This window comes from Schistocerca piceifrons, chromosome 8 (genome assembly GCF_021461385.2).
Source record: "Schistocerca piceifrons isolate TAMUIC-IGC-003096 chromosome 8, iqSchPice1.1, whole genome shotgun sequence".
Classification (NCBI taxonomy): Eukaryota; Metazoa; Arthropoda; class Insecta; order Orthoptera; family Acrididae; genus Schistocerca; species Schistocerca piceifrons.
In genome coordinates, this window is record NC_060145.1 from 378,199,197 (window position 1) to 378,226,709 (window position 27,513).

Consider the following 27,513-nt stretch of genomic DNA (forward strand, 5'->3'; position numbering starts at 1 on the left):
CTCCGTCCCAACCGAACTACCCGACACACTCCAACCCAGAAAACAATTGACGTCCTTCCACGGTGCTAGGAATCGATAACCTCTGCTGCTGCCACTCGCGGACAGACAACACTAGCAAACGTAGAGGCGCCGGTAAACGGAAGAACAAAACGAGACGTGACTATCCCTTTTACACGCTGCCAACCTACCATCGGCACCAACGCAAGCCCCAACACGGCTCAGTATACGCACCAGTTGCACAGCCACAAATAAACAGAATACCATAGAGAGGCAACAACGCAATTAGAGACAAGAAAATTGAACAACCCACCGCCATGTTTTATGTGCTCAAAATAAAGTGGCGTTATACATGATAATGTGTAAGAAAATTACGAAATAACTTCCAACAGTGACTACCTCTGAATACAGTGCTTTAACACGTCAAGTATATCGTCTCTCGAGAGTGTCAGTAGCGTTTATATCAATACTGTAGCCCCAGGCGATCAGTAGCCTGGCATTTAAAAGAGAAGTCACGGTCTGGAATATTTAGTTTAGGATCCATCCTTGTGTGTTTCAGTACACCTTTTGTACACAAAAAAATACATGTGAGACAGTAAAATTTTGAAATGTTTTATCCACGAATTCCAAAGTATAACCACTCGTTCCGGAGACTAATTTCCTACAGAAAGCTTATGTTAATTTCAAATGCATTTATTTCGTTGAAAACAAAAACTGTGTTGGACGGGAAAAATCTGTAAACACCACACATCGCAGTAGGTATATTACGATCTTAATTAGGCCTTCTAGTCAGTCGAATATACAATGAATACAATGAAGGCTTCGATTGATCGACAGTTTATTAAAATAATATCCGATATATCACTTTGTCTTTCTCATGGTCATATTACACGCTTATATGTAGAGCCACATTTTGCAAAATGACTACCCATACACGTTTCGATTCCAAGACTGAGTGTCAAAGCAATTTGTACTTGGCGCATTTTCCTTTACGTACTCAATTATCTCAAACTTTTATAAATCGGTAGCTTCTTGTTGTCGGAAATAACCTGTCTGTGACCCATATGTTTTGTGTGTATACTTGATTTCTACATTTACCAATAAGTTGTAAGAAAAAATATTGCTGTACCAGTATCAGAGATTCGCAAATGTTGCAATGAACCACTAACAGTTCATTCGTCTGTTTGGGAGAGAATGGGCGTGGTACCGAAATTAAACGAAATACGGCGCGTAACAATGAATGAATGTAGTGTGAGGTAAAGTGAAAAATAGACAAACCGAACAATTTCTTGAAAACAAGAAATTAACTGAAATGTGATACAACAACTGTCACTAAAGAATAGTATTTGATGTTGTACATCTACTTCCAGGTTATTTCCGACAACAAGAAGCTACCGATTTATAAAAGTTTGAGATAATTGAGTACGTAAAGGAAAATGCGCCAAGTACAAATTGCTTTGACACTCAGTCTTGGAATCGAAACGTGTATGGGTAGTCATTTTGCAAAATGTGGCTCTACATATAAGCGTGTAATATGACCATGAGAAAGACAAAGTGATATATCGGATATTATTTTAATAAACTGTCGATCAATCGAAGCCTTCATTGTATTCATTGTATATTCGACTGACTAGAAGGCCTAATTAAGATCGTAATATACCTACTGCGATGTGTGGTGTTTACAGATTTTTCCCGTCCAACACAGTTTTTGTTTTCAACGAAATAAATGCATTTGAAATTAACATAGGCTTTCTGTAGGAAATTCGTCTCCGGAACGAGTGGTTATTCTTTGGAATTCGTGGATAAAACATTTCAAAATTTTACTGTCTCACATGTATTTTTTTGTGTACAAAAGGTGTACTGAAACACACAAGGATGGATCCTAAACTAAATATTCCAGACCGTGACTTCTCTTTTAAATGCCAGGCTACTGATCGCCTGGGGCTACAGTATTGATATAAACGCTACTGACACTCTCGAGAGACGATATACTTGACGTGTTAAAGCACTGTATTCAGAGGTAATCACTGTTGGAAGTTATTTCGTAATTTTCTTACGCATTATCAGGTATATACAGGCCGGCCGTTGTGGCCGTGCGGTTCTAGGAGCAGTTTGGAACCGCGTGGCCGCTACGGTCGCAGGTTCGAATCCTGCCTCGAGCATGGATGTTTGTGATGTCCTTAGGTTAATTAGGTTTAAGTAGTTCTAAGCTCTAGGGGACTGATGACCACAGATGTTAAGTCCCATAGTGTTCAGAGGCATTTGAACCATTTTTTTAGTTAAATCCAGGAAAAACGAAAAATGACAATATAATGGTAATGGTGTAGGACAACAGTAGTAAATCAAGTGAAAAAGAACAAAGCAGCAACCATCTGGGCAATAAAAGAGGTCTAGGTATTCAGAGGCTAGTGTTTCAGAAGTACAAACAAGCATATGCACCTACTTTATTAGACAAGTAAACCAGCACACCAGTGCACACGAAAAAAAAAAAAAAAAAAAAAAAAAACAGCGCATAGCGCAATATTTTGACTAGTCATCGCTAACTAATATATGTATCTATTGCCTTTTAAACAGAACAAGTTTCGCAAAAGTTTGTGTTTTCTCTTTTTCCCTCTCCTATGCAGATTATTTTTCTTTTTTTTCTTACTTTCTCTCTCTCTCTCTCTTTTTTTCCCCAGAAGTAATTAAACCTGCAGGTGATATTGTGCTTCAAAATGTCTTTCACGAATGACACATAATGTGACTCTTCATTTACTTCAGTAGCTGTAAACGTATGATTATTATCACAAAACAACACGCTTTAACACTGAAAACACTTCCACTTGTAACCTAAGCTGCCACTTTTTTTCTTTTGTAACAAATTAGAATTATTTTGGAAAACTTTTTGTGCTACTTTTGATGACGTTACAACGTCGCTGGAAGACTTGATTAAACCAGATTTGTCTTTAATTTGACGATGTCAAGTCATTTGCTCAACAGTTGCACGTCTATTCGCCCGTACACATCTCGGCAGTCATCATTCATTTGTGTCGTCTATGGATCTATGGCCACAGTTGTCTCAGCGCCGGGCTTCAGTAGCGTCGTTGGGCCATGCACGGAACATGGTGCCACGTGAACAGTTTGCAGATTTAGTCATTTCGTAAATGTTTCCATCCTTGGCCCAAAAGCCGATGATCATACACTTTTGTATGTCGGATAAACCGCTCCGTTCCCGCATTACGACAACGACTACACTGTTTTCCCACATTTCCCACGACACTATTTATGCTCCACTGCTAGTGCTGTTTGCTACCTGCCGTCTGTGTGTGGCTATCGTGCGTTGATGTCGAACACAGATGAAGGGCAGAATAAGATGAATGAACCGTATAATTAAACCGTTGTTTTCCAAATTTGAATATAACCTGTCTAAAGATACACACAAGATTATTTTTTAATAACTGTCTATAGCGGTCTAAGGCGCTGCAGTCATGGACTGTGCAGCTGGTCCCGGCGGAGGTTCGAGTCCTCCCTCGGGCATGGTTGTGTGTGTGTGTCCTTAGGATAATTTAGGTTAAGTAGTATGTAAGCATAGGGACTGATGACCTTAGCAGTTAAGTCCCATAAAATTTCACACATTTGAACAATAACTGTCTCACCACAATGCCTGGAATGTATTCTACAACATTTTCGCTATCCAACGACAATGCAAAAATTATACGTGTAGTTATCAACCATGTAAGTACGTGGTTATTTACATCAGATACTTGTTCCTCATCAGCATCCAATAGCAATGGCTAACAGTTGCCATTAACAATAAGGTCGCTATCCAACGACAATGCAAAAATCAAACGTGTAGTTATCAACCATGTAAGTACATGGTTATTTACATCAGATACTTGTTCCTCATCAGCATCCAATAGCAATGGCTAACAGTTGCCATTAACAATAGGGTCTTTTTACTAAATCAAACACTTCGCGTAGACAGTTATTATTTCTGTAACAACCTCTCCTACAAATAGACGAGAGAAACAATTCAAATGATCTTGTGCTTGTGTACCCCTCTCAGCACGGCATCATAAACGAGTGCTACGATCTGTTAAACGTTCTCATAGAATTCTTAATTGTGGTGCCTTGGGCTCTTCCCTCAGCTTGACGCCCCAAGCAGCAGCTTGTGTCGTTTGTTGTTGAAACGAACCCTGCACAGATGCCTTCGTTCTCTTTCCTAGTGGATGGCACGAACTGAGTAAATCGAGTAAGACAATGAGTTTTCTGAGGTTTGCTGTACTCTCAGAATCCTCAAAGCCTGCATAACACCAATTTCTTTGCAAAACACCGTTGCGTTGTATAAGACAAAACACTGTTATGTTTACGAAATACATATTAATACAATTTTCGCTCAGAAAGGTATCTTTGAAATTCAGAAATTCAGAGGTGAGAGAGACGATTTTACTTTTCGCTGCTGATGTTTTAACTAAATTTACAGATATTTTGGGCTTTGTTTTCAGTTTTTCCAGCCTAGGCCTCCAAGTGAACTACGAGAGGTGGCACACTACCGTCTCACTTTGACAACGTTGTTAGATTAACATTCATAGTGTAAGGCATGATCACAGTGTTCCCCAGTACTGCATATGCTTTGTGTGGTTTATGACTGTTTTACATGAGGAAACTGTGGGAGAATGTTCGTATAACTTTATGTGTAATATGTAGACAACTTGTACCCAAGGGGCTGCAGTGGAGACGATGGAGAACAGGGAGTGCAGTGAACTGGCCGTGTGAGTGATTCTGGGAAGCAGCACTCAGTTTATCTTACCTGCAGAGGGACTTGTGGCCAGAGCTCTCTCCTCCTTAGGGTCGGACAGAAGGGCGCCAGGTTGCGCAACATTTTACCTGGGCCAGGCTCCCATTATAGCAGCTCGATGTCTGGAAGTGGGTGGAGGAGAGACTGCTGTAAACTGAGCTTTTGCGCGAATGATGGGGAGGTCATAAGACTCCGTGCATTGTCTTGTTAGAAGCTGGGCCGATACGTGCAGAGTGGATGGTGTACGTGTTTAGTGGAGGCAGGACTGTAGCTTCCCGTGACGCCAGTAACTCGCCAGGTTCTTATAGCGGACGGAAAAAAACAGATATTTCATGGGCATGACTGTCTGCAAAGCTTAACAGCCTTCTTTCAGAAACTGGAAATGGTTGGCCCGAAAAGATTAGATTACTCCGTAAATGAGGGACTGTGGTCCCATCTAGGTATATGCTTTTCGTCAAAACGTGGCCATGCTTACTGCGAGAACAACGCCTCCCTAGTATAAAATCTCCTTTTTCCAGACAAGAGAGATTTGGAGTCACTGATTGGCTCCTCTCAGAATACACAAAGTAGAGGCTTGCTCCACCTGCATAGGGTTCCTGGTGCTGTGCCTGGATTGGCTACCAGGCTAACGGAACAGTCAAGACGAGATATTCAATGAGTAGAGGATAGTTCGATTGATTTGTGAAATGTGAGGGCGGTTTGCTAATTCGGCTCCCATACCGAGACTTGGTAGAGATTGTTTGTGAGTCGTAGACTTCTTCGTCTTCTGGTCCTCCTCTGGTGGAAAACTCCAGGTCTTTCGCTACTGCATGCGACTTGTGGTTTGTATCTTGTGATGGACTAAGAGCCAGTGGCAGTTTCCAGCTAAACTGACAGTGGAACTACATATCATCTTGGACATATCGTATGTCATGAGGGTGAACTTATTCGTCCTGAGTCGGCCGTCTGACGTTTGACAATTTCAGCATATACTGTGTGCCTGTGAGTCAAATTGGTTTCGCCAGACCAGCAAATGGGTGCACCTCGCAGTGAAATTTGCTGAGATTTTAGAGCTCTGATAGTGAAGTTTCCCACGTTCTGATAATCAGAACACCAGGCCACGCAGTTTGCGTATTTTCATGGACACGTCAGACCATATAGCTGCCGCATCCACCGTTTTTTGCTGCCATCTGAATAAAAGTGAAAGGGTAAAGTATTGGTGCACCGGCGTAGAGTTGTTAAACGGCACCCACGGCTGTCAGTTCTCATGTGAACCATAGTTTGTGGTAAACTTTTTCGTAGCTGATGCCATTTGAATAGAACTGGGCCTCACAGTGGATTCATGTAAACAGAGTCAGGTTGCGTTGTAAAAGGGATTAATTCTTGCGCGAATTGGTATAGCTTCCACCCTAATGTATGCTTTACCTATCAAACAGCATTCCATATCTGATTTGTGTTTGTCATTTCTGTGTAAGATGTAACAGCTGGTTCCGCAGATAGATGGAGTTACTAAGGGGTCAATGAAATTTTTCATTATTTTGTAAGCTTAAATATGCGACTGTTCTAGTTCATAACCCTCAATTATTCACTGTTTTTATGTTATTGTGGTGGTACATGGGTACGCCAGCAATTTAAGGTTCAATCTTATTAAATTAGTTATTTGATTACTAATATGAGTTCCGAAAGTGATTACTGGCGTAGGGCACCGAAAGTCCCATGAGTAAATCCACTAATTCATTTAAAAAAATTAATTTTGTGTGGCACACGATTCGAAGTTTTTTTGCCAAAATAATATTTTTCTTCTTCAAGTGACGGCTTGCAACTACACGCAATTATCGACTGCTCTGAGTGGTGCTTGTTCGTGCACAGGCACTTCCATAATCTGTTACGATACAGAGCAACTGAAGCAAGAACTACTAAGAAACGAGATAAACCTAATGTTTATTCTTCAGGTGTTCAAAATGGTTCAAATGGCTGTGAGCACTATGGGACTCAACTGCTGTTGTCATAAGTCCCCTAGAACTTAGAACTACTTAAACCTAACTAACCTAAGGACACCACACACATCCATGCCCGAGGCAGGATTCGAGCCTGCGACCATAGCGGTCGTGCGGTTCCAGACTGTAGCGCCTTTAACCGCTACAGTCGGCTCTTCAGGTGTAGATTGATGCAATAATAAATGCCCTTTTTTGTTGTAGTGAGGTTAATCTTAATTAAAATACTAGCTCACAAACACTGCAGTGCTCGGGTATTCATTTTGCCAGTTTTCTATTAGAGAAGAAAAAAATGAACTGTGTTTATAGTGTAATATCAAAAAAAAAATTTCCTTTCTATGTATTCTTGACAACATCTTTGAAATTATGAAGCAGTTTATGTACGTTTGGCGTCGCTGCTTCTCGTCTCTACAACGCGATTTTGTAAATGCCTCTACAGCGACGCCTCTTCGTAGCTGTGTAGATGGCTACTGCTTTCGACCTCAGTAGTTTGCGCTCCGCACTTGTCAGTTGTCAAAAGCACTGCCAGGTGTCAGTTGACTCGACTGTATGAACGTCTTAATGGTAAAGAATAAATGTGTTAAAACTTCATGCACGATTCCGCATTTTTCACACATCTCGGTGTTTATGGCGTCATATCTCTTTAACTATTTGATGTACAATGATATATTTGAGTAGGTACATTCAGCGCATTTGTAGATATCGTCTACAAAATATGTTTCCAATAGAATTAGTAGCAAATAAGTAATGAATTTCAAAATCATGCATGATGCAGCAGCCTTTCGCTCATCTCATTGTCTATGACGTCAAATCATCTGAACCATGATAGCTTCTCCACAACAACTGTTACCTGTCGGTAATGAATACATACGACAAATTTAACTCAAATAGGTCCAGTGGATTAGGAGCAAATGTGGAACATGTAGACATTGACACACACATTCGTGCAATTTTTGTAATATGTAGGTATTTGTAGATGTCTGTGTATGATGTTGCTGCGAGAGAAGTCACTGACATTAAAGAAACCGTACTTTTTGGTTCATTGACTTTTATTACTGCACCTCACGCTACCACTCGCCTAGTGCGCAGATCACTCTGGCTGTTAATGTTACTACCATTGCATGGTTTGTAAAATGTTCGATCGTATGGTACAAGCATGGGTCATGTCCATGGGACGGGCCGACGTCAGCCGTTCGTGGCAAGAACCACACGTCCTTTATTTGCCTTGTCATTGTACCAAACAACAGTCATATTTTAGCATATGAAAGAAGTAGGAACATTACTTAAGCATTTCTTCAGTGTCATCTAATAACGTGCATACTTCTCATTTCACCCAAAAAAGGTGTTTCGGTTTGTCATTAAGACCGCAGCTAATGAGAAATTTACTGTTTCAAAGTACAGGGTCATTGAGCACTCCACTGACAACAAGCTAGTAGTCAGTTGTAATGCTGCATTATCACAACTTTCGAAAAGCCTCAACTGCATTTACTTTTTCTGAGGAAAAGCTCTATAAAGTGACTATATCAGTTAAGACTTATCGAGGAGTAAGTGCCTAACTCAGACATCCAATCTTATAACAAGATAGTCTGTGACAGAACTGTTACAGACGCTACATCCAGTACATCACAAGGAGAAGCACAATGAACTTCGGGAGGACGACGGTTCAATCCCGCGTCCGGCCACCCTGATTTAGGTTTTCCGTGATTTCCCTAAATCGCTCCAGGCAAATGCCGGGATGGTTCCTCTGAAAGGGCACGGCCGACTTCCCTCCCTAATCCGATGAGACCGATGACCTCGCTGTTTGGTCTCCTCCTCCACAAACCAACCAACCACAATAAACTTTTTGTTAATCTTCCACAGCTATAAATTTCATTAGGATATCCATTTATTTGTAATTCTCTAACTCCTCATAATATTAAGTATCATATGAAGTGCTAATAGTTGTTGTTTCCTTAGTTACTTGTTTATTGATTTGGCGTAACATTCATAAAACAAAGTTGCTTAGTGCGAGAGTGAAGAGAACCAAATTAAAAAAAAAATCCATAAATAACATAATACTTCTTTCTTTGGTTAGATAATAAGTGATTAGGGTTTACTGGTGGCCTATGGAAAGAGACAAGACCAACTACAATTTCTTTCCAATTTGCTTTTTTTTGTTCTACTCGAAAGTGCGTGTACTTGACTTGCCTGGTTATTGCACCAATGCCTTCAATTGTTCCCAGCACGGACCGACGGATAACGGCCTGTTGACATACTTCTCAGCAATGAGCAGATAACATACTGTCTTGCTTGAAGTCCAGTCTCACAATATTAGCTTATAAAAACTGCAATACTGTGAAATTCTGAAGATAACATGGGGAAAACATAGAGAAGGAAGAGATATGTACAGCTTGTACAGAAACCAGACGACAGTTATAAGAGTCGAGGGGCTGGAATGGAAGCAGTATTTGAGAAGGGAGTGAGACAGGGTAGTAGCCCATACCTGATGCTATTCAGTCTGTACAATGAGCAAGCAGTAAAGGAAACCAAAGAAAAATTTGAGGGAGGAATTAAAGTGCAGGGACAATAAATAAATGCTTTGAGATTAGATGATGACATTGTAATTCTGTCAGAGACAGGACTTGGAAGAACAGCTTAAAAAAGTGGGCTGTGTCGTGAAAGAAAGGTACAGGATGAACATCAACAAAAGCAAAACAAGAATAATGAAATGTAGTCGAATTAAATCAGGTGATGCAGAAGCAATTAGATTATGAAATGAGACACTTACAGTAGTATATGAGCTTCGCTTTTGGGCACCAAAATAACTGATGATGACCCAAGTAGAGAGGATATAAAATGTAGACTGGCAATGGCAAGAAAAGCATTTCTGAAGAGAGGAATTTATTAACATCGAGTATAGATTTAAGTGTTGGGAAGCATTTTGGGAAGTATTTGTATGGGGTGTAGGCAGGTATGAAAGTTAAACATGGACGATAAACGGTTCAGACAAAAATAGTATAGAAGTTGTTGGAATGTGGTGCTATTGACGAATGCTGAAGGTTAGATGAGTAGACACTTTAACTAAGAAATTTGTGGCACAACTGGACTAAAAGAAGCGATCGGTTGATAGGTCACATTCTGAGACATCAAGGGATCACCAATTTATTACTGGAGGGTAGTGAGGAGGAGGGGGAAGGGGGTAAAAATCGTAGAGGGAGACCAAGAGATGAATACAGTAGACAGATTTAGATGAATATAGGTTCCAGTAGTTACTCAGAGGTTAAGAGGCATGCACAGGATAGATTAGCGTGGAGAGCTACACCAAACAAGTCTTCAGACTGAAGACCACAACAATAACAACAACAAAAACTCGAAATCCACTGATTCTAAAGGTAGCTATACTATAGCGGCGTATCGTGTGCTATATAAATATGAAAGTCTCAGCTCACTCCTAAAATAGTTGTACACTACAACTGCCGCCAAAGAAACAACTAAGCACACCGGACAAAAATAAGTTTATCCCCGATAATGGCCTCAAGGCAGTGAGGGAGAGAGTCCACAAGTAACATCTGTCAAGTACCAAGTATCAAGTATGCCATATCCAGTTATAGGCATTCACTTAGACTTAGATGACATATGGGACTAGCAAAATTCAGGGATGTTGACTGCCGTTGCACCCGGTGTTACAATTACGTCCAGAAATTTCTGAGGGATAAGATGGGGTAATTAGAAGCGAGTCCATGTGTGATATGATGGCCTGAGAACACGTCAAACCAGGAATGAATGCGTGCAGCCTTATGTATACGATTACAGTTATCTTGGATGATGGCAGTGTCGACAGCGTACTCATCGTGTGGACGTAGCACAAAAGCTAACACTTTGTCGCCAAGAACGATGAAATAACCATCCTGGTTCATATTTGTAGTAACCTGAATGAGTGGGTCCAATTGATGGTACAAAAACACCGCCAAAAGGTCATAGAACCGCATCTGAACTCAATTACAAGGGACAGTTAAATGAGAATGAGGCAGATAGAAAAATCAGCAAGTAAACTATGTGTTATTTCAAAAGTACTCGCCATAAAGTTTAATACATTTACGCCACTATGAGAGAAGTTGGTCAGTGCCTTCATGGAAATATATTTGTCGTTGTCTTTGGAACCACGATTATACACAGCGAGCACTCCTTCGTCCGAAGCGTATGAACGGTCATGAATGTCTTCCTTCAGGACTCCAAAAATTTGGAAATCGTATGGGGCGAGATCGTAACTGTAGCTCCAGACTGTAGCGCCCAGAACCGCACGGCCACTCTGGCCGGCTCATGATTTGGTCTTTCTACAAAACTAACCAATGTGGCACAGGATTATGAAGTGGGGTAGTGTCTTAGCCTGCAGCCATGTTGTTTTGTAGGGCTGAGACAGGCCTATCAGTGACGTGAGCGTGATACGTACTCTCTTGCCCCAGAGTGATGGGAACACCTGTAGCGAGCGGATGTGCTGCAAGGGATGGCCGACGCCTTTAGCATTCGTTGCCTCATGTAACAAGTCGAGTCTTGCACGACCAAGGCTGCCAGCCTGCTTGTTTATACGAAGCATCGCTGCTTCAGTGATAATTAAGCAAGACTGTGACATACTACTACACACATTTCTCGTGCTGGAAGGGAGGGGGGGGGGAGGGCATGATAATTGTTACATCGTTGTCCATTGTTTCTAAAACATGGACTGAGTGGGCTATCAGTGCAGTTTGTTTAAAAAATGAATCCGACTCCCCAATCGTGTAATTGTTAAGTAACAAGAGTATACTTCGTTTAGAAACTGATTTCCGCATGTATACATTGTAATTGTTATGCAGCGATAGCCTTGCTGTTTCAGAGCATGTGTGTCTTAATGAAACCCTATCGTCCACAATCTGAATTCACTGTCATTTAATACTTAGCTCATTGGGATGTGAGGGATTTTTGTGTGTAGTAGAAACACCATAATTGTTTATAAGTAGCGCTCTTCCTTCCTACTACCCCTGTTGGCGTAGTGTGACCGCATAAAAACACCAGAATAACGCGTCCTACGACTGATTCCATAACAGTAAGGACTTCTCTGGGTTACAACCAATTCCGCTGTCAGCCAGTAGTGTCCCATTGGTCTTTAATGTGAGTGTAACTACGCAGGCTGTGCTTACATTTCGAGGTCTACCATCTTATATCATGATCTTGGATTGATTGATCTATACAGTACTTTAGACTGGGATCACATCTCCACGTCCACCATCTTGGGCCCACCATCTTGTATTGTGACGTCATAGAGGCTGCCCTCTTGAATTCTCCACCTTGAACTGTTCAGTGATTCTTTGACCTTGGTGGGAGGGGGCGATAGGTATAAAGTCCTGGGGTTAGATAGGGTCTTTGCTACGAATTAATTGAGTCAGGTCTGCAGCCAGTGCAGCTGGCCTCTGGATTTTAGTACACAAGAACTCATCTTGGGCCATAATTAATGATGCTGTCCGTAAGGGAGATACGGATTTAGTTACAGCAGGAATAAATATTCCTGGACCCCATTTTATACTTTGTACTCAGAGGATGATGGGGTTCATAAATCAAGGGAGCCGGCCATAAATCAGAGAGAAGGTTGCAGGAGGGGGGGACATGACACGATGAAGATGGTCTCAAAAAAGTCCTGAAATTTCAGAACCCTTTGCTGGGCAATAGTATTTTTGGTGAACAAGACGGACTTGGATAGCATTAATTAATACCAATAAACTTCATTTCTTCCCACCTGTAGCTGAGAGTGATTTTTATGTTCTTCTTTCCCTGCTGACTTTCAGCAGTATCCCTGTTTTGCTGAGATGATTATCAGCAAGAATTCATAATAGCCAGTAGAATGTGATTTACTGAACTTTTAATGGTGAATCTCTCCAGTCCAGCGGTCTGATTTCAGAATCTTACCTGAAAGTAGTCAGGTAGCAACAGGGCTTTTAAACTGAATTTTAACTTGTGAAGTTGTGCCGTACCTCGCAGGTTAATGCGAGGCTGGCGTCTATTGTTTATTGATATTGATTTAGTTATCTAACAGTGCAGACAGCTAATCCTGGTCTCCCGAAAAACATTTCCAATTAAATATTTGGAGCAGTATATTGCGTCTTCGGCTTCCTATGCAGCACATCACAAAAAGAACTTGGATTCAAACCAAGGCCGCGAATGTGACTTTGAATGATTTGATGGAAGCTGTGAAAAACGTACGAGAGGAATGTTGCACTTGGCGACGTCTCTGGGCAGAGGAGAGCAGAGCTACGGAGAGTGGCCGGCATAACACGCTGACGGGGGTACCCGTGCGACTTGCTCAACTTTTGGAGTGGCTACAACGTACGCGATAAACGAAATGGCGATCGTGGCTCAAATAGGTTGCGAAGCACAGATGAACGTTGGGGCAAAAATTTCCATCGGTATAGGATCGAATGAGTAATTCCACTACGCCAAACGCTGAGCCCTCATGATCTCCTCAGCGATCTTGCTAAGTGCTGAATGTGCGCTGAATATGCAGTGTTGACAGGAAAGTGATAAATATGTAGCAAACGTCAGTGGCAAATGTTTACTCAACAGAAAAAAGGACGGTCCCCTTGTAGACAAAATGGCAGAAACATTGGACTATTTGGCAATAGTGCATAAAAACTTGGATAGGGTATGAGGTCAGACAGAGGAAGCGGGTCATGATTTGGGGTATGTGAGACATCCGACGCTCACTCTGTATTAAGCTATGCCCCATGTGCTAATGACGACACAGATTGCGGATCTGACTGAATGTTTGAATTGTAGCGACAGCATCTGGATATCAACCAATATGTGGCACAGAGCCTACAAAAGTTTACCGAACGCGCTTATAATTGCCCCTATCTTCCGTTCAAGCTTAACGAACAATGAAAACACAGATTTGCCTATTGTTTTTTTTCCTAAAATCATTCATGCTCGTCTTTTGCAAGATGAAACGATAAACTGCACGATTTAGAACGAAGATGAAAGCCACAAAAGACACTGCTCAGACGTCTGTCTCTCGTCGTGTAATGCTTAGAAGAGTTGAGTGGCAATCTAAACATGCAGAGTTCAGTGCTATATTTTCGATTTTTTTTAATGAAACCACTATAATGAAAAAGACGGCGTAGTTTGGGACACTGTTTACCAAAATTATGAAATCGACCATCGGAGGAACGAAGTAGCTGGTCTTACTGCATATAGGCTTCGCTACAATTCAATCAATTTTCTTCAAGTCGCTAAAGCCACGAAAGATATGGAACCTTATATCAGAGGAATTATCCAACCACAAAAGCAATCTTTGGTGAGAAATTGTCAGAATAGAGAACCGAAAATGAAATGATTATTAGTCCAACGTAAGGAACGTTACAGATTCGTACAGCTACACTTAATAGTTATTATCCCTAAGCATTTAGTAGCAGTGATTACGTTTTCCCAACAAACTGACGATAGAGTACTTCGGTCAACTGCGAGTGAGTAAGGATGCCATTCAGACCGTCGCGAAGAGCCAGTTTCATCAAATTAAAAACATAGCGTTACCGGATCACCTACTTGTCAGAAAAATTAACTGTAACCTACGAAGTTTGTTACGGACTTCCAGAAATAAATTATGCCCATAATTCAAATCTTTACAGAAGTGCTTGAGCTCAGATATTCGCATCTCGAGTAACGAGGTAAGTAAAAGACTTTTAATCCGGTATAGTCAATTAAATACAAACCAGTCATCACGGTAAATTAATGAGAACACTAAATATCGTCCAGAATGAAATTTTCACTCTGCAGCGGAGTGTGCGCTGATATGAAACTTTCTGGCAGATTAAAACTGTGTGTCGGACCGAGACTAAAAACTTGGGACCTTTGCTTTTTGCGGCCAAGTGCTCCACCATCTGAGCTATCCAAGGACGACTGACTAGGTACTGGCGGAATTAAAGCTGTGAGGACATGTCGTGAGTCGTGCTTGGGTAGCTCAGATGGTAGAACACTTGCCCGCGAAAAGCAAAGGTCCTGAGTTCGAGTCTCGGTCCGGCACACAGTTTTAATCTGCCAGGAAGCTTCAGTAAATATCGTGATTCGCTGTATTTTTCTGTCAGTAGTCTAGTTAATCAAAACTTTCCAGCATAATGCACCATTACATACCTCTCACATGGGTCGAACTATTATTTAACTTGCCATTTGCATGACTAAAATGCTTGTATAGTATCCAGTGCGATGTCGACACTGTGAAATGCAGTTTCACCAGCCCTTCTAAGACAAAAAAGTGTCCAATTTCTTCATGAGATTTATTATGTTTTTCAGGTTTTCGTAAAATACGACTGACGTCTCGGATGTGAATTTTGGGGTGCGCAGTATATCGTATGGATGCACCTGCGATTATCTGCAAACAAGTTATGAACAATCCAACTGCACCTAAAGGAAGAAAGAGTAGACGGGGAAGACGAGGAAGAAGATAGGGAGATGAGTGCAACTCACGTGAACCACCATGGCAACAATAGCACCGTGGAAGAAATTGGGAGAGGCATTTGAAAAACCGCGGAACACTAATTGCTGGTAAGAAACATAGGAATCAAACATATACCGACAAACGAATATACTGCTGGATGACGTTACTAATGTCGTGGGTTGAACTCGAACCCTTTACATACAGTTAATTGTATTATGCTCCTGCTGCTGATTGTGGATGGATGATTGTGTTGATGACCCATGTCAGACGTAGCATATTGATCTGATATTTACTAATCGCCTTTGTCATGCTTATGATGTCTAAGTCCTGTAACGAAGTTTTTTTTTCGACCACGTGGCCTTTCCTTCAAACTGAGCCTAGCTGCAGCCGCACATGCTTCAACAGACACCTGCAGTATGCAAATAAAGTAACTTGCCATTCACGTATGTCACATATCTGGCATATTTATGAGTTTTTAGGTTTTAGAGTTAATTGTTTAGAGTTAATTGTCAGTAACGTTTATTGTCAAATGCTAAACAAGTTCACTTCAAGGATGAGTATAGAAATGGAAGTTGCCTGTGTATTGCGAAGTGTGGATTAAATATCCACCTGTGCTACGGTTGGAGCCTCAGAGTTTCAATTGTGTACTGCTAGACTCGAGCTCTAGACTAAATAAGTGAATGTTATTCAGGACAAAGCAACAACAGCCTGACATTCATTACACATGTGTCTGCTGTAGATACTTCCAGTACACATGAGTCTTTCTCCTGTTGTTTAAGAATTCGACGTTGCACACATGCGTGTTGTAACCTCTCAACAGTAAAAATAATTGTAGCATTCACATTCAGTGTGACCTCCCAACAGTTTATTTTTCCTCAACCTCGTAATAATAACGTGACTAACCTGCCAATAAAAAACTGTGGCTCACATATACCCTTTCAATAATTAACTGTTAATCTAAACTGGTAAATGTGGACGTCAGCAGTGCTGCGTCATGGTCCTGAAAGATCAATCTGAATAAACTGAAAATTCTTACCTCAATGAAGTCGCCGGATAACGCGTATATATCTGCCCCCATAAGAAATTTTTTTGGCACATCCCAGTGCAATGCTGGCCGCTAGATTTGTCATGTATAAAAAGAAACAACCGATTTTTCTTTACGATAATCGGGATGACCATGGATTGCAGAAATTAGTAAATTCTTTAAATTCAGATGAATGATTGTCAAAAAGTTAACTATATAAAAAATTATTATTAAAAGATTTTTTTGAAAATGTTACATGGAACTTGATATAACAATAGTACAAATTTTGTTGTAACAAACTACTGCTTTTCTACATCTACATCTATACTCCGCGAGGCACCTTACGGTGTGTGGCGGAGGGTACTTATTGTACCACTATCTGATCCCCCCTTCCCTGTTCCATTCACGAATAGTGCGTGGGAAGAACGACTGCTTGTAAGTCTCCGTATTTGCTCTAATTTCTCGGATCTTTTCGTTGTGATCATTACGCGAGATATATGTGGGCGGTAGTAATATGTTGCCCATCTCTTCCCGGAATGTGCTCTCTCGTAATTTCGATAATAAACCTCTCCGTATTGCGTAACGCCTTTCTTGAAGTGTCCGCCACTGGAGCTTGTTCAGCATCTCCGTAACGCTCTCGCGCTGACTAAATGTCCCCATGACGAATCGCGCTGCTTTTCGCTGGATCATGTCTATCTCTTCAATTAATCCAACCTGGTAAGGGTCCCATACTGATGAGCAATACTCAAGAATCGGACGAACAAGCGTTTTGTAAGCTACTTCTTTCGTCGATGAGTCACATTTTCTTAGAATTCTTCCTATGAATCTCAACCTGGCGCCTGCTTTTCCCACTATTTGTTTTATGTGATCATTCCACTTCAGATCGCTCCGGATAGTAACTCCTAAGTATTTTACGGTCGTTACCGCTTCCAATGATTTACCACCTATGTCATAATCGTACTGGAATGGATTTCTGCCCCTATGTATGCGCATTATATTACATTTATCTACGTTTAGGGAAAGCTGCCAGCTGTCGCACCATGCATTAATCCTCTGCAGGTCCTCCTGGAGTACGTACGAGTCTTCTGATGTTGCTACTTTCTTGTAGACAACCGTGTCATCTGCAAATAGCCTCACGGAGCTACCGATGTTGTCAACTAAGTCATTTATGTATATTGTAAACAATAAAGGTCCTATCACGCTTCCCTGCGGTACTCCCGAAATTACCTCTACATCTGCAGATTTTGAACCGTTAAGAATGACATGTTGTGTTCTTTCTTCTAGGAAATCCTGAATCCAATCACAAACCTGGTCCGATATTCCGTAAGCTCGTATTTTTTTCACTAAACGTAACTGCGGAACCGTATCAAATGCCTTCCTGAAGTCCAGGAATACGGCATCAATCTGCTCGCCAGTGTCTACGGCACTGTGAATTTCTTGGGCAAATAGGGCGAGCTGAGTTTCACATGATCTCTGTTTGCGGAATCCATGTTGGTTATGATGAAGGAGATTTGTATTATCTAAGAACGTCATAATACGAGAACACAAAACATGTTCCATTATTCTACAACAGATTGACGTAAGCGAAATAGGCCTATAATTATTCGCATCTGATTTATGACCCTTCTTGAAAATGGGAACGACCTGTGCTTTCTTCCAGTCGCTAGGTACTTTACGTTCTTCCAGCGATCTACGATAAATTGCTGATAGAAAGGGGGCAAGTTCTTTAGCATAATCACTGTAGAATCTTAAGGGTATCTCGTCTGCTCCGGATGCTTTTCCGCTACTAAGTGATAGCAGTTGTTTTTCAATTCCGATATCGTTTATTTCAATATTTTCCATTTTGGCGTCCGTGCGACGGCTGAAGTCAAGGACCGTGTTACGATTTTCCGCAGTGAAACAGTTTCGGAACACTGAATTCAGTATTTCTGCCTTTCTTCGGTCGTCCTCTGTTTCGGTGCCATCGTGGTCAACGAGTGACTGAATAGGGGATTGAGATCCGCTTACCGATTTTACATATGACCAACACTTTTTAGGGTTCTTGTTTAGATTGTTTGCCAATGTTTTTACCTTATATTACATTGCTCAGGCACCGCCATCGCTCCCCACGACCGGCCCCGCCAACTCCATACACCAGACTGCTGTTACTACTTACTTACTCCTACTGACACTGCTCTTACTGCAGCCAACACTGCTCTCTGGTCTGAGATTCTCTTATAGCTTACATATCGCAGGCAGCGCGTGAGCAATCCATAGAAATTACATCTGCTCGAGTGCGCTAGCAATAAATTCCTTAGTCATGGACCTCTTACAGTGTTAACACTGGTTCATATTCACGAAATTGGCACTCGGGAAAAGGCAAAACAACTATTCACTATGTTTTATTGTCATCGTTATTGCTCTCTGACATGAGTACATAAAAAGGCATCACAAACACTATACAAAAATCACCGTTCCTTGGAAGGCGCTTGAACCAGCAGTCTCTGTCTTACTGTCCTAGTTGCATCCACAATAGGAGGTGGACCAAATGGGGTGCTCTTAAAGAAATTGTCCTCGGACACATTCATGTTACAGAGGCTAATTATTGGCGTTTAGCGATTTTACATTGCAGCTATCAGTTATTTGTTATAAATTAAGACAAGTTTCTTCAGAACTTGTTTACAAATGTTTATTCAGGGACACACACAAACACTCATGGACCAGCACAAACTCAAGATAGAATCGTCAATTTCACGTACGGGATTCGAATCCACGATCTCCAAAGAAGCATCTTAGATTCTTGGCCCACTTGGTCTCCACGACAGACCTAAATCAGCAAGAATTTTTGAACAGGTCTTCCTCAGTCTGACACAACTACACCTCCTTTTGACGGAGATGTAGACGTTTACTTCCTCCCCAGACACAGCATCAGAGCGGGAAGCAGAAATCCCATCTCAGGCAGTCAGTATCCATGGCTGAGTGCGAGAGTTCGGTTCGAGACAGAGTCGTCGCTCTTATTGAAGTAGACGGATTTTCAGCTAGAGATTCTGGAAGGAGGTATGGTGTCTAACCTGCTACTGCAGAGAGATGATGAAGGAAATATTTTGAAAGAGGAACTCCCAACAGAGTTTCTGCCTCAGGCAGGAGGAGAGTGAAAACGCACCAGGAGGACAGACAGCTTGTGCGTAAGAGTCGACAATGTCCCTTCCTAAACGTGAAGTAGTTGTGTCAAGAGATCAGCTTCCTGGGCAACAAGAAGGTGGAAGGAAACTCGACTGCACGCATAAAGACCAGCTGTGAAACAGGAACTCAGAGAGGCTGCGATTCGTGGAGATTTACCTGAAAGTGGCATTGGAAAACTTAATTTTCATTGACGAAAAGGTGTTTTCGAAGAATAACGATGGTCCTAGAATGATTTAAAGGCAGCGAGAATTAAGACCTTGAAGATAAAAATGAGAAATTCGAAGCTGTCTGCCGCCGCTGTGGCCGAGCGGATCTAGGCGCCTCAGTCCGAAACCGCGCTGCTGCTACGGTCGCAGGTTCGAATCCTGCCTCGAGCATGGATGTGTGTGATAGGTTAGTTAGGTTTAAGCAGGGGATTGATGACCTCAGATGTTAAGTCCCATAGTGCTTAGAGGCATTTGAGCCATTCGAGGCTGTCGGTTTCCTGCTGGAGTTAAATTTCTGCAAGAGAAGCAGGCATACATCACAGACATGAGGTAACTCTTGATAGCGGCAATACGCCAGTAAACTGAAAGTGTGATGCTTCCTTCAGTGCGAATGCTGCACACTGAAAGAATAAATGAAATGTGTACACTATGTGATCAAAAGTATCCGGACACCCCCAGAAACATACGTTTTTCATATTAGGTGCATTGTGCTGTCACCTATTGTCAGGTAATATACCAGCAACCTCAGTAGTTATTAGACATCGTGAGAGAGCAGAATGGGGCGCTCCGCGGAACCCACGGGCTTCGAACTTGGTCAGGTGGTTGGGTGTCACTTGTGTCATACGTCTCTGCACCAGATTTCCACACACCTAAACATCCCTAGGTCCATTGTTTCCGACGTGATAGTGAAGTGGAAACCTGAAGCGATACATACAACACAAAGGCCTACAGGCCGACCTCGTCTCTTGACTGACAAAGACCGCCGACAGTTGGAGAAAAAAATGGTTCAAATGGCTCTGAGCACTATGCGACTTAACATCTGTGGTCATCAGTCCCCTAGAACTTAGAACTACTTAAACCTAACTAACCTAAGGACATCACACACATCCATGCCCGAGGCAGGACTCGAACCTGCGACCGTAGCAGTCGCGCGGTTCCGGACTGCGCGCCTAGAACCGCTAGACCACCGCGGCCGGCACAGTTGGAGAGGGTCGTAATGTGTAAGGTAGACATCTATCCAGACCATCACACAGGAATTGCAAACTACATCAGGATCCACTGCAAGTACTGTGACAGTTAGGTGTCGGTGAGAAAAGATTGATTTCATGATGGAGCGGCTGCTCATAAGCCACACAAACCGGTAAATGCCAAACGACGCCTCGCTTGGTGTAAGAAGCGCAAACATTGAGCGATTGAACAGTGTAAAAACGTTTTGTGGAGTAACGGATCACGGTACACAATGTTGCGATCCTATGGCAGGGTGTGGGTATGGCGAATGCCCAGTGAACGTCATCTGCCAGCGTGTGTAGTGCTAACAGTAAAATTCGGAGGCGATGATGTTATAGTGTGATCGTGTTTTACAAGGAGGGGGCTTGCACCCCTTGTTGTTTCGCGTAAAACCATCACAGCACAAGCCTACATTGACGTTTTAAGCACCTTCTTGCTTCTCAATGTTGAAAAGCAGTTCGGGGATGGTGATTGCATCTTTCAACACGATCGAGCACCTGTTCATAATGCACAGCTTGTGGTTCGACGATAATAACATCCCTGTAATGGACTGGCCTGCACACAATCTTGACCTTTGAGATGTTTTGGAACGCCGGCTTCGTGCAAGACCTCACCGACCGACATCGATACCTCTCCTCAGCGCAGCACTCCGTGAAGAAAGGGCTACCATTTCCTAAGAAATCTTCCACGCCCATGATTGAACGCATGCCTGTGAGAGTGGAAGCTGTCATAAAGGCTAAGAGTGGGCTAACACCGTACTGAATTCCAGCATTACCGATGGAGAGCGCCACGAACTTGTGAGTCGTTTTCAGCCAGATGTCCGGATACTTTTGATCACATAGTGTATGTTAGTTGTAGCTTACGGAATGTCTCTGTAGATCAGTCCTTGCTGCAATCAACGCTCTCTTACTGTTGTCTCATTTATGTTCCTTTTTTTTGGGGGCAGTGCCAATAACAGTGTTGTCAAGAAATATCTTTTTAAAGTTTGTTTAGATCAAAAGAAGTGTTAAGTACGCATAATGCTTACACTATAACCACAGTATACGCTCCAAAAAATGAATCACGTTTTATGAATGAGCTTTTCAGTTTTCAGTACTCTTAAGAATGACAAAAAGGTAGTCATTGTGACAGCTACTGATTTATGATCTTCAGCCTTCAGTCACTGCATCTGATAGTTGTTAGTATCTACTCTCTAGCCCCTAAACGTAGTTACGGAGATGAGAGTCAAACTCATTGGTTAATACTGTTGATATATGAGTCAAACTCATTGGTTAATACAGTTGATATTTCGGCCGTTCGTCATCTCGACATTCCTTCCTTGAGATGCAGGGTATGTACTGCATTTTCAGTTTCGTTCAGGGTCACCATCTGTTATAGAAACGAGCTATTCGTGAGGCTAGTAAAACTGGCAACATAGCATAATACGTTTGGCAACTCTCGGATCTCCATGATACTTTCCGGAATGGCATATAATCAACCTGCTAAATTCACTACATATTTTCTTCTCAGTTGAATTAAATAATCTGAATGATTTTCATGCAAGGTGTGAATCGCGTTATCAGACTTATTGTCTTGAACCAGGTAGGTCGTTTCACAGAGAAAATAAAGCTGCTTTCCTCTTTTACGTCGCAAATGTTTTATGTTAGCTAATAGTACAGCCATGAGAGAGCGCAGAATACAACATTGACTCGTTAGCATAGTTGTTACGTGATTGCTATCTGAAACAATGTTTGTATTAGCTACGGGTTCGACGCTCGCTGAAGTACTGTTATTTCTCTTTCGTTTTTCCTCTTCTTTAAATTACCAGACCGAAAATATGCAAGCATATTTCAAGAAAATGTCTGCATGATAAATGAAATAGAGTGCACATGCACTGAGTACAGAACATATCAAGCAATGACAAAATGTATACTCAATGAGTACAAAACATATTAACAAATGACATAAAATGCATACACACTGTAGTACAGAACATATCAAGCAATGACAAAATGTATATTGCCTTGGTTTTTGACTTATTGCTGCAAATATGGATTAGTAACGTCATTCGTCATGAGTCAGCTGTAGCAAGGTTATGAAACAAGTAGCGTATATGTGATCACATTCATTAATGACACACACAAATGGGTAAAAAAAATGCAAGTACTAGAACAGGTTTAATGACTAACTGCTTATAGCACATTAATCTCATGAATAGCTTCTCCTAGAAAAAATACAAAATGGATTATTAAGCTGAATGAAGAAACGCATATTAAGCTGAAAAATAGGGAACTTCGAATTAACATGTGATGATACGTGTATTCAATATGTATGTACTCTAGCTGTCCTTTCCAAAACATTCAGTCTTTGTACCATGCGATATAAGACATAGTGTCAAATCGAACTGCAACAAATACTTAAATAACAACATAGCATCTCTTAACTAATAGTAAATATATAAATTTCATCATTATTCTCATCTGCAAGGAAAAACTTCATTATTCATATTACCATAACTTCATTACTATAATCACCTACAAAGAAAAACTTCATTATTCATTAGCATATTCTCCACATAACTATTCATCACCATTCATTACCATCTGCAAAAAAAAGACACTTCATTATTCATATTACCATTTACTTCATACAACTATTCATAGTATAGAGTTTCTTATTTCTAGCATATTTCATCACTAAAACTAAGATGTGTAGTTCTGTCTGACAGCCTGCATCAATCGCCTCGTATTCTGAAAGAAAAATAATTAGTTAAGACTGCTATCATACGATGTGTATAGTATATTCCTGTTAATGCTTGTTAATTCTGATCCATTTACTCTTCATGACGAGGTATTACATCTTATTTCGTTTATTCCGAAGGTGAAATTCCCATTTCATAGTAACCCATTGTAATCGGAATGATCATGGATTGGAGACATTAGTAAATTCTTTAAATTGAAATGAATACTTATTAAAAAAAATTACTTTGTATGACAAAGATTATTATTAGGACATTTTTAAAACATTTACATGGGAGTTTAGATAACATTACTAGATATGCGCGAGGCTGCTTTTTACCTTATGCAATAATACTCAGGCTCCGGCATCGCTGCACCGCGACCGACCAGCCAACACGATACACCATACCAGACCAGAGCAGACTCCAGACTAGCGCAGACTAGCAACAACTTACTGCTACAGCTACACAGTACCTACTGCAGTCAACACTGCTCTCTGGTCAGCGATTCTCTTATACCTTGCATATAGCAGGCAGCGCATGAGCTGTACATCGAAATTACATCTGCTCGGACCTCTTACATAAAATTACATCTGCTCGGACCTCTTACACAGTAATTAAAAACATCGCCTTTGCGAGTCGCATTCTGTCACCTGCTGAACGCGATTATTCTGTCACAGAACTTGAAACAGTATGTGTTGTATGGGCATTTACGAGATTTCGGTATTTTCTTTATGGAAGACATACGACCGTTTACACAGATCATAGAGCTATACAGTTTTTACTTTCCGCAAAATTTACACACGACAGGTTAAGCAGATGGAAACTTTATTTACAGGAATTTAATTTTACAATTGTTCACATTCCCGGTACACAAAATATTGTAGCAGACGCACTATCCCGTTCTCTCAGCAACAATCAGCAAGACATCGCAACCAACTTCTACAAAGCAAATTTCAGCGTCATGTATATCCAACAAGTTGCATTTGAAAATTTCATTTCGTCGTCATTACGAGACATAGCACAAGAGCAGAGTAAAGACAACGTATGGAAAGAAATTAAACACCTTTGGCAAGATAGGAATAATGTTACCATTAGAAACCATTACACTGTACGCAATAATATTATGTTTCGCCACTCTCACCCTGACAGCAACAATTGGTTACTATGTATTCCCGACGAGCTTGTTAACAAATAATTTGGTATACTCATTTAAGTTACGCAATTATGGAGCCAGAAAATGTTTTCTTATACTGAGACAGAACTGTTATTTTGCCAATATGGAGAAACGTTTTCGACGAGTTTTAGCGTCATGTAAAATTTGCCAGAAAGCTAAGTCAGACACGACTTCACATGTTCCTCCGTTACATCCCATTGTACCTGTTAAATTGAGACACATGGCCGCTGTAGATATTTTTGGTCCACTTCCCAGAACTAATAGAGGTTTTTCCTACATCTTTGTCGCTGTTGAACTCACTTCGAAATTTGTTACCTTCACTCCGTTACGCAAAGCTACTGCTAAATCGGTTTCGAATGCATTTGTAAAACATTTTTTATTCCATGTAGGGCATGTATTGAAAGTAATTTCCGTCAATGGATCACAGTTTCGATCTGCTATATGGAGACGTATGTTACGAGCAAGAAACATTTCTCCGATTTATATATCCAAGCATCACGCTTCTTCGAACCCTTGTGAACGACTAATGAAAGAAATTGGTAAACTATGTAGAATATACTGCCATAGAAAACATATTGACTGGGATACACACATACTCTCATTCCAGGATGTAATTAATTCCATACCAAATGAATCTACTATGCTATCTCCGACTGTTATAATGAAAAATGTTGAACCACCTAACAAAATTAAAGAATTAGTATCCTTTCCTACATCTCGTCGACTACGACACCATGAAATAACGGACATTGCGCTGAACAACATCAAACGTGCCGCAGAGCGCCGGAGAAGACAGCAAAAACAGGTTTGCATAGGCCGTGACTTTCACATTGGACAGAAGATATTAGTACGCACACACTATTTACCCAACAGAGGAAAAAGTAGATGCAGTAAATTTGAGCTTCTATACTCAGGTCCATATCGAATTCGCAACATTCCTCACCCCAATGTAGTACATGTCGAAACTGTGAGAACTAGAAAAAGTAAAGGCAAGCACCATGTCTCCTATATTAAACCCTTTATTGAATGAATATACTTTATGGTTTATCACACTCTAATGCCATTTTCTGATTTTTATATGACCACTTATGCAATTATATTTATATGAACACTTACTGATGATTATCATATTTTTTCTTGGCAAGTGCCCGGAAAGGCAAGGTATGCAGATCGCTTTTGTTGTCGTTACACATCAGACCGTCCACATTTTTTCGGATAAACTTACATATTTTATGACCAATTATGCGATTCTATCTAGTGACATATTAATTACATCAAATTCTTTCTCCAGTAAAGTCTTCAACTCTCGCCTCTATCAACTACACAACATACAAGCTGAACACAAAGAAAGTCATTTCTTGTCGTTATATATCAGACCGTGCACATTTTCCATTTTTCGTGTATGTGTGATTGTTTTCCCGCTTTGTTTGTACGCACTACGAAATCTTTAAGATATAACAAACACTAGTTGACTTTGACAATTTGCCTTATGATATCTCAACATCGTGACTATTTTACATTGTTTTTTGCTGCTACATTATGATACTCTGTGCACATTTTTGCACCTGAACACTGTCTATGTTTTTGACATAATACGTTTTCTGTCATGCTATGCTGTATGCTTAACTATATCTCTAGAAAGCAGTTTTTATTTAATGGGTATATGATTTAAATGCAAGATATTAATCCTTATTCATCATTTTCATAAAGCAATAACGTGTAAAGGAATAAATTAAACAAACCACAGTGGATTACTATGAAATGGGAATTTCACCTTCGGAATGAACGAAAGAAGATGCAATACCTCGTCACGAAGAGTAAATGGATCAGAATTAACAAACATTAACAAGAATGATAGCAGTCTTAACTAATTATTTTTCTTTCAGAATACGAGGCGATTGATGCAGGCTGTCAGACAGAACCACACATCTTAGTTTTAGTGATGAAATATGCTAGAAATAAGAAACTCTATACTATGAATAGTTGTATGAAGTAAATGGTAATATGAATAATGAATAATGAAGTGTCTTTTTGGCAGATGATAATGAATGGTGATGTGTAGTTATATGGAGAATATGCTAATGAATAATGAAGTTTTTCTTTGCAGGTGATTATAATAATGAAGTTATGGTAATATGAATAATGAAGTTTTTCCTTGCAGATGAGAATAATGATGAAGTTTATATATTTACTGTTAGATAAGAAATGCTATGTAGTTATTTAAGTATCTGTTGCAGTTCGTTTTGACAGTATGTCTTATGTCGCATGGTACAAAGACTGAATGTTTTGGAAAGGACAGCTAGAGTACATACATATTGAATACACGTTTCATTACCTGTTAATTCGAAGTTCACTACTTTTCAGCATAATATGCATTTCTTCTTTCAGCTTAATAATCCATTTTGTATTTTTTCTAGGAGAAGTTATTCATGAGATTAATGTGCTATAAGCAGTTCGTCATTAAACCTGTTCTAGTACTTGCATTTTTTTACCCATTTGTGTGTGTCATTAATGAATGTGATCACATATACGCTACTTGTTTCATAACCTTGCTACAGCTGACTCATGACGAATGACGTTACTAATCCTTATTTCCAGCAATAAGTCAAAAGCAAATATTTTCATGCCCCAGCAATTAATTATCGATCCCAACGCAATGCATTGCTAGCACAAAAAAATTTATTACCAGTCCCAAATAATGCTACCAGTTTAAGAGAGTTGTGAGTAATACTGAATGATGTTTTCTAACCACAGACCTTGAGTAATAGTTACAGTGTGCTACATTTTTATGTCCTATGTCACTTGAATGATGAGTTCTGAGTAATACTGAATGATGTTTTGTAATAATGCATAAATACTGTGCCAATAATTATGTAAATAATATTTTTGTTATACTCTATAAATGCTGTGCCAATAATTAACTCTCATTTTGAATTATGACTTCTGAATAATACTGAATAATGTTTTATAAAACGATATGAATACTTTGTAACTGGCCAATGAGTGCCAATAATTATTTTAAATATGTCATATGTC